The 8,293-nt window shown below is 32.9% G+C and overlaps 1 pseudogene; it reads right to left on the bottom strand.

Annotated features, from left to right (window-relative positions):
- Positions 1-2,750: 2,750 nt before the first annotated feature.
- LOC122097310 lies at positions 2,751-2,847 on the bottom strand (annotated as a pseudogene).
- Positions 2,848-8,293: the final 5,446 nt, after the last annotated feature.

Here is an 8,293-nt window from a genome sequence, read left to right as displayed (position 1 = left end):
GATTAACTACTACTAATGACATAAGCCATGAGTGTGGCTTCTACTTTTTCCTCTATATGTATCTAATGCACATACTTAGATATTAATTTAAAAATGAGAGTATAGAAGCAAGGTGTACAGTGATGATACTGTCCTGTCAGAAATACAAGTTAGTAATGTAAATTTATTCTTAAGACCATACACAAAAAATACCATGATATAGTGTAAGAGAACTCACCATTGAACATATGAGCGTTAAGAGTTTTCTAATAGATCCAGTATATATTGGTACCCAACATTAGAAAAATGCATGAGGCATTAGTAAAATAGAAGTCCTTTGCATGACTACATACATTCCTTGTTTTTTTAAAAGACATTTGCTTTCATCTAAAAAGTAGGCCTGTCTATAGTCTTCATGTGATGTTGATGATTGAAAGTGAGGAGGTCAAAATGTATTAGTAGTCCTTAAATATCAATTCACATTTTTTTCTTGGAGAATATAATATTCAAATCAGTAGTTCAGAATCAGCAAGCAATAGTTCAAAATCATGCTTCCAGTGCAAGTGGATCATGAGTAAGAAATCCTCAATGCCAATTTCCACAGTTTTGTCACAGATACCATCTCCCTGACTTCTCTAGCTGCTTTACTACCCTCCTATTCCTTCATTGTACAGGAAAAGCGTGATTCAACTGATTTCAGTCAGATCTGTTACTAGAATTATCAAGGATTTAGTTGATTTTCTGTAATTTGATCCAAGTTATGTCTCTTTATGTAGGCTACTAAAAATGTATTTACTAACTTCAAGTAATTACATGAATTCTATTTCCATCTTTTTTAAAAAATAAAATTTTGTTTGCTCTATAAATTGATCAGAGGCATAGATTTTGTGGCTAGCTAGGTCACTGCACATCTGTCTCTCTCTCTCTCCCTTTCTTGGTTCTCATGGATAATATGATTGTTCCATAATTATCCTAATTTATTTTGCTTTTATATTTTTGGTTGCATCATTTCACTTTTTGCTTTGCCATTTCCCAAATCATTTATATAGAAGGCATTAGATCCTATTTCCTCATTCCTAGAATAAGTTGCACATGAAGACATCACTGGTCCTCATTTTCAGTGTGTATGTTTGAATACGGAGGAACATCTTTCCTCTGCTCTCCATAAATTCCCTACTCTCCAGTTAGAATAATTTCGAATAGTAAAATTGGAAAAAGAGAAAACAAATAATGGTGAATAAACAGATGCAGAAAATTCAACGAATATTTCTGACCAGTTCAAATAATATGAACTATTAGGGAAATACATGGACACCTCATTCTCACTGGCACTCAAAGTCTCTGGTTAGAAAATTCTTAGGAATATGAGGAACAACATGAAAAAGTAAGGAATGGTATCAACTGCAAGAAAAAAATGGAGAAGGATCCAAGCAAGTTTCTTCATTGGGCTGCCAAAAATATTCGGCTTACTACAGTGCGGAGACTTCTTTCCCAAAAGGCCACTCATGTGAATAGTAGGGATGACGATGAGTATACCCCTCTTCATCGAGAAGCCTACAGTGGACACTTAGGCATTGTCAGTGAGTTGGTGTCTCAAGTGGCACATGCAATAACTGTAGATGACTGGACACCCCTGCATAGTGCATATACGTGGAATAATACCAGAGTGGCTTCTTTCCTACTTCATCATGATACAGATACCAATGCCCAAACTAAAGGCCTCTTGACACCCTCACATCTTGCTGCTGAGAATTGAGATAGCAAAGATACACTGGATCTCCTTCTTTTGAACCATTATATAAAACCAGGCCTGAAGAACAACATAGAAGAAACTGCATTTGATATTGCCAAAAAGATAAGTATGTATCATTACCTCTATGAAGTTTTGGAAGGCTGCACAAATTGTTCACCTAAGTCCTAAGAGCAATATCTTTTTTTTATTTTTTGGTCGGTCATGGGGCTTGAACCCTGGGCCTGGGATCTATCCCTATGCTTTTCAGCTCAAGATGAGTGCTCTACCACTTGAGCCAGAGCTCCACTTGAGTTTTCTAGTGGATTATTGGAGATAAGAGTACCACAGACTTTCCTTCCCAGGCTGGCTTTGAACCATGATCCTCGGATCTCAGCCTCCTGTGTAGCTAGGGTTTATAGGCATGAGCCACCAGTGCCTGGCAACACCAATATTTTACTGTAAAAATTCATGGATTCCGCAGAATTCTTCCAAGTGAATTGCCTGCATTGGATGTCAAAATGTATTAAATAGTTTTTGTATACATGTACAATGATTTCTTCAGGGTTTGTGATTTTTTAATCAGAAATAATTTTAACTTACCTGTTGAAATGAGTAGTACAGAAGATAAAATATTTCTGAAATATTGCATGAAAATGTATATTTTAAAATATTCTATATTCTATGTTTGCATAATGTTCATAATTTATTTTATTTTCTCCTAGATATACTTTGAATTCTACATTATTTTATAATATATAGGTTCATTAACATGTCCTTTCCGATTGCATTCCATATAGAAACAGTTTTATTCCTTTTTTTTCTAGGTCTTAATATTATTTTTCTTTGGGATAAAATGACAATGTTGTCTAATTTGAAAATTTTTGTAAAGTTTATGTTATGTAAACGCCTATCTGAGGTGAAGATTTAATACACTGATGTCAAACTAAATTTAATTATATGAATTGTGTGTATTGTTATACTTGTAATTTTGTAATCAACTTTTTAATAATTGTTTTTCATTTCTTGCATCTGAAGAATGAAAAATATGGAATACTTCTCAAATTTTCATATTATCCTTGTGCAAGTGCCATGTTAGTATCTGTATTGTAATTTGAGTATACATGCTGCTGAAGCATGTAGTATCCTCTAAATTATGTAGTTAATGAAGCAATCTTTATACAGGCTTATACCTATGGGTGCCTACTTGTAACAAGGAAACCTTATTGTTCCTAACAATGCTATCGGTCTTATTTCCCTAAAATTCTGTGAATAGTGGAAAAAATTATATTGATCAGTTGATTACTCACATTTGCAAATTTTTTTGTGAATGACTATCTTAAGTCTTTTGATTTGGAATTTGATCGTACTCTCAATTATTTATAGATAGGTCCAAAAGTGATGGCTTTTTCAAGTATTTATTTATCCAACTGAATTAGCTTTGTGGACCTAATGGATTCAAAATAAGCGTTGCTTGAGAGCTACTTCTAAATTCTTCAGCTGGCATTTTCCCAAATGAGGTGTTACCGGCACAAATGTCTACCTGAGCCTTTACGCTTTTTCCATGTGGGAACAGACCAATCAGAACATCTTACCCTGACAGCATAGATTGTCTTACTGGAACAAAACTAATCTTGGTTACAAGGGATCAGGGAGAGATGAACAGTTCAAACAGAACTGTTCAGACTAGAAGGTATTTTATCAAAATATAATTGTTTATTATACCTTCCATTTCAAAAGTAGCTAAAGCCAAGAAGGTGAAAAAATTGTTGGTATGCATGATTACTTAATGTCCTGGCCTGTCTACCATCCAACCAGGCAGGAACTTACACTACTGCCTTTTTATCACCAAATATTTTCAGAAGTCCATATATTTCTCCTCATTATTAGGCATTAAATTGATAATGTTTTAATCACAGTGTTTTCTATTGCCTCCATGCTGTAAATCTACAAATGGTAAAGTTTTAGGTCTAACTCTATCAAACACTGAGGTAGAGATAATGGAATAATACTTTAAAACAAAGTTGCCTTTGATACAGTAACTACAACAGAACAATGCAACACACGTGTCTTTTAATTATATTATATATAGTAATATATTTTATATTTATATGTGCTTATTTTATATTTCACACAGTGAAACTTACTGGAATTAGTTGATAATTGGACAAATAAATTGATACCTATTTATTCCAATAAATAGATTTGGAATATAAATAATTAGGTTTAAAATATATATTAGACTATAAAAAGTATCAATGTTATGTTTTTAGTATAAACTTGTGATACATTGTAACTGTTCTTGGTCTTCTGAATCCACATGGTACAAAACAGTGTTTTCCTCTAATCTATAATGGATTTTACACTGCTGCTCTGTTTACTGTTTTAACTCTCTTGTCCCAGGCTGTTTTTCTCCATATTTCTGAAGCATTCCTACTGATTATGCCCAAATTTTGTTAAGATGTCTAAAAAATATTATTCTTCTGCAGTAACCATGGGTCCTAGGATCCCAGGTCCCAGTTGCCTGCATCATCAGATAATAGGGGCAAGTCTTCCCACCAAGGCCCATGCAACATGTCAACACAAATAATTGAATACCCATCTCAATTTCTCATTTCCTACATTTCAGGGCCCCAATTCCTTGAGATGCAGGAATTAGCAGCAAGCAATTGTGAAATGCAAGGCAATTTAAAATGAAGGATGAGATCACAAAATTTGAGAGAAAGTACTGTAATTCAAATATTCAACTTACAGATGACCAGCCCATATGAGTGAACAAGTTCACAAAGTGTCATAAGATTATTTTTAATACCCCACCCCTATGATTAATGAAAGATTTTATTCCAACATAAATTGGCCAAAAAATAGTTCCTGGAAGGATAGATCCATAATTGATCTACCAAAGCCCAGAAAACTTGACTTAGAGGTCAAATGTAATTCAGAAAAAACATTTGAAGCACTAAGAAGTGCTTCAAAACACTGGGACTTCAGTACAACATGGTTCTGTGGTATAAAAATGTCACTCTCAAACCAATGATAATCTACATTGAATCTCCTAAAAGTGTATTCCTTTTCAAATAAACTTTTCAAAATCACATTCGCCAAAATAACATTTGACATGTTGATGATACTTAGTGACATTACAAGTTTTTCAAGTGTAGGGAACAAGTTACAATAGAGTTGTATTATTTACACAACACTAATGCAAAACACGTTCAACCTTTCATTAAAGTGTAGAAATAGTACCACCCACAATTTGTGTTTTTCAGTAAGGGCCTTCCAGAAATGTGATAAATAGATCAGCCTCCTAAATTTCAAACCCAAACATTAGCTAATAAATTACATCATTTAATAAGTTACATTTTAAAAAGTCAAAAATAGTTGCCTTATCATATGTTATTTTATGTTTTCCCTCTGTCTAACATAGTAAGAAATATGACTTTAAGTCTTGAATATCGGTACTCTTCTGAGATATGACAAACATAATATCTGTCTTCTATTTCTATCATATTCCTCTCTAGGAATAAATTATATTTTCTTCTTTTTCCAAAAATTATAGGTAGTAGAAAATATTATTCCATGTAAAATAAAAGAATCTCACCATTGTACAAAGCCATTTATAAAAATTCATAGTTAAGAATACATTCTAATCCATTTTTAACTTTCTTTTTGACTAAAGATTAATCTTCTAAATGAATGAGAATAAAATCATGTTTAGGTGCTTCACGTCTCCAGTCTTGCAAATTGTTGCTGCAGATGAATCAATTATGGAAATATAGGCTGACATAGTTCAAGAATATGCAGGATTGAAACTCCATGGAATGTATATAAACCTTTCAAAGTATTAATACACAGTTTAACAGAATGACAATGAGGAAGTTGAAACCAGAGAGGAATTATAGTAAAGACATAGAATGAATGAATAATGAACAAGTGGCAAGTACAGTTAGAATACTCAATGTGCACATATGATAAAGGAAGTGATAAATTGGAAATAAATCTTGGAGAACGGGTTGGTGAGGAATGATGGAAAGAGTGACTCTAATCTAGGAGCAGTAGACAATTAGATGGATATATTTAATTGTAACACAATTGCACAACCTTTTAAAATTCAGTTAAAAAACACAACAAGAAACAAATGCACACAAAAATTACAACCTAATAACAATCTCTAGAGAGTATGAATATGACATCTCAAAATTTTAATCAGTTAAAGTAGGGCTGTATTGGGAAAAGCAAACAAAGCTGTTCAAAATGGGAAGTTTGAGATAGGGGAGAAATTTGAACAGAATTAAATAGATTATCTAAGGTTATAAATCACCTACATCTGCTGCAAATAGTATCTTTCTTCTAAGAGTTTTCTGTCTAAACTGGGTAATCCAATCCTGAGACACACTTGGTAGCTTGTGAGGATAGAATAGAAGAAACAAGATCAAGAACCCATAACTCCACTGGAGAGAAAACAATCATCTATATTTTCTCTAATCTCTCTTCACTACTCTTTCTTCATATTTTAAGTCAATTGATTTTGAATTATATTTTTCCTTCTTTCTTCTGGCAAAGTAATTGGTCGTCAAAGTAATTCATTAAATATTATTTGCCCTTTGCTTCTTTCATGCTGTTTAATTGGCCAAGTGAGTCCATTAAACTTCCCTCTTGCATTTGGTTGCCATGAAACAACATATATGTTAATGAGGAGAAATCTAATGTAAAACAATATCTCCAGAAAACTGTCCAAGAAGCTGTGATCACAAATATTTGGCTATATTTTTTCTTTTACCTTGAAAGACTTCTTGTGTCTAAAGTCAAAATTAAGTACTCCATCACATGTTGGTTCAATCAGAATTGTCTAACCTCAAAGATATATTTTGCTAACAAGATGTTTAGAGGAAACCAAAAAATACTGCACTTTTATCTTCTCTCTTAAGATTCTCCTGAGATACCATATCAGGAACAGTGAAGTTATTCCATGCAAAATTATTTCTAAAGATTATTTTTTTCTTGGTCTTGCATTTCTTCACCAAGATGTATGGAGGAGAATACAGTTAAATCACCCATACCTTGGAAGACAGTGTCTGTTACAAAAGGACAATGCTTCTATGTCCTACTTCTATGTCCTCCTCTTAGCTCTTGCCGGATTTCCAATTAATCACAGCTTCTTGGCTTCAGGTCTAGTGAACCTGAAGGACTATATGGGATCCACCACTGCTACATCTTCATTATTTCTCTTTTAAAACTCTTTAAGTTGCCTCATTTGGATGTGGAATTTATTTTCATGTCTTCATTCAATCAGTTCTGCATTGTAGTGAGCTAAATGGGCTCTGTAAAATCACTTTAGGGAGTAAAAATACTAACACAATTTATATAAAAAAGTTTTGACCTCCCTTCACTGCTGAAGACAATACACTTAACTAAGGCTTCTAAGAAAACTTTTTTAATTAACATTTCCATTTGCTCAATTCTTTTCTGAACTTTTTGGCATATAAAATAACAGAAGTCTTCACTATCTGATATTAATAAGGATATTATTTTTTGTGAGTCACTTAGAAATGTGAAATCATTGGTTTGAAGTATACAATCAAAATTTTTTCTGTGTTTCACTGCTTTACGTCCAAAGACATTGTGGAAAGTGTTACAAACAGAAATGTGTAATCCCAACACCTTCTTCCATTATGAAGGGCAATTTCTCCCTAAATATTTTGACTCAAATTATCTTTTTCAGAGAATAACTGCTTGGAAATTAAAGGTAAATTCACAAATTTTGAAGCCTCATTTTTTTAAGAACTTTGAATTTAAATTGCAATACAACCTTGCTTCAAACAGTGAGAATATAGTTCCTGGGTAAAGACAATTCCAAGGGAACCTACAGGACTTACAGCAAGGTTTCTGAGGTCAGATTGTTTAGTGTGAAAAAGAGCCATCTTCATCCACATTTCTCCCTCTCTACTAAGTTTCCTTGGATTTCTTTGCATGAAAGCCTATTCTTCCAGGCAATTTTAAATTTTCTTAATAGGCTAAGTTGTTAAAATTTTGAACAATTAAAATTTACCTGTCATAACTTTAAAACTCTTGAAAATCCTTTATCAGAACCACGAATTCATCAATCTTAATTCCACCCATACCATCAAAAAGTTAACATGCTGTTTCATGATATAGTATCCATGCAGCTATTATTTTCCAGTGGCTTTTTATGCGTATATATAACCATATTAGCTGATGCTAAGCAAAATGAATTCAAATATATGGAACCAGATTTTTTTTCATTTGTGGTTGTTGTTTTTGATGAACTATGTGATTTCTGATTTCTTTGGGTTTTTCCCCTATGGTTTATCCCTGCTGTATTTCATTTTGTATTGTGTATATATTTACCTTAATTAGCAAAGGAAAGAGGAAAAGCATAATGGTGAGACAAAGGACAAAAGGAAAACCAATGCAATAGCAATACTCACAAGACAATATGTTGGAAACGTACATTAAAACTTGTGAGGGGTAAAGGGGTGAAGTAAAACTGTGAGAAAAATGAGGGAGTGTTAACAAGTTTGAAAAGTTATGATTTAATTCCTTACAATTACTGTAACACCACTG

The sequence above is a fragment of the Dipodomys spectabilis genome, unplaced genomic scaffold (genome assembly GCF_019054845.1).
Source record: "Dipodomys spectabilis isolate Male_0828 unplaced genomic scaffold, ASM1905484v1 ptg000421l, whole genome shotgun sequence".
In the NCBI taxonomy this organism is placed as follows: Eukaryota; Metazoa; Chordata; class Mammalia; order Rodentia; family Heteromyidae; genus Dipodomys; species Dipodomys spectabilis.
The sequence above is the reverse complement of the archived record's forward strand: the minus strand, read 5'-3'. Positions and strand labels throughout refer to the sequence as shown.